The following is a 284-nucleotide window of genomic DNA, read 5'->3' on the forward strand; positions in this document are numbered from 1 at the left end:
GAATCTCATGACCATCTGAAACCTGCAGGGGCGGGGAGGAGCAAGGAAGGGAGTGCATTCTCATGCACTGACAGAGATGCTGATCATGATGCTGTAAATCCAAGAGGAGGAACCGGAGCTGCTGCTGTTATGAACATTGCAGAAGTTGATGAGTCTGTTAATGATGTTGAGGCCACGGCCAATGCTTGAAATGATGCTATTTCACTGGGTGACTCTGTAATCAATCCCTTCTTTAGGGAATTAAAGGCGGTTGAAGGCTCATTCTCCGACTCTCCATCCTTCAC

Source organism: Asparagus officinalis, chromosome 8 (assembly GCF_001876935.1).
Source record: "Asparagus officinalis chromosome 8, Aspof.V1, whole genome shotgun sequence".
In the NCBI taxonomy this organism is placed as follows: domain Eukaryota; kingdom Viridiplantae; phylum Streptophyta; class Magnoliopsida; order Asparagales; family Asparagaceae; genus Asparagus; species Asparagus officinalis.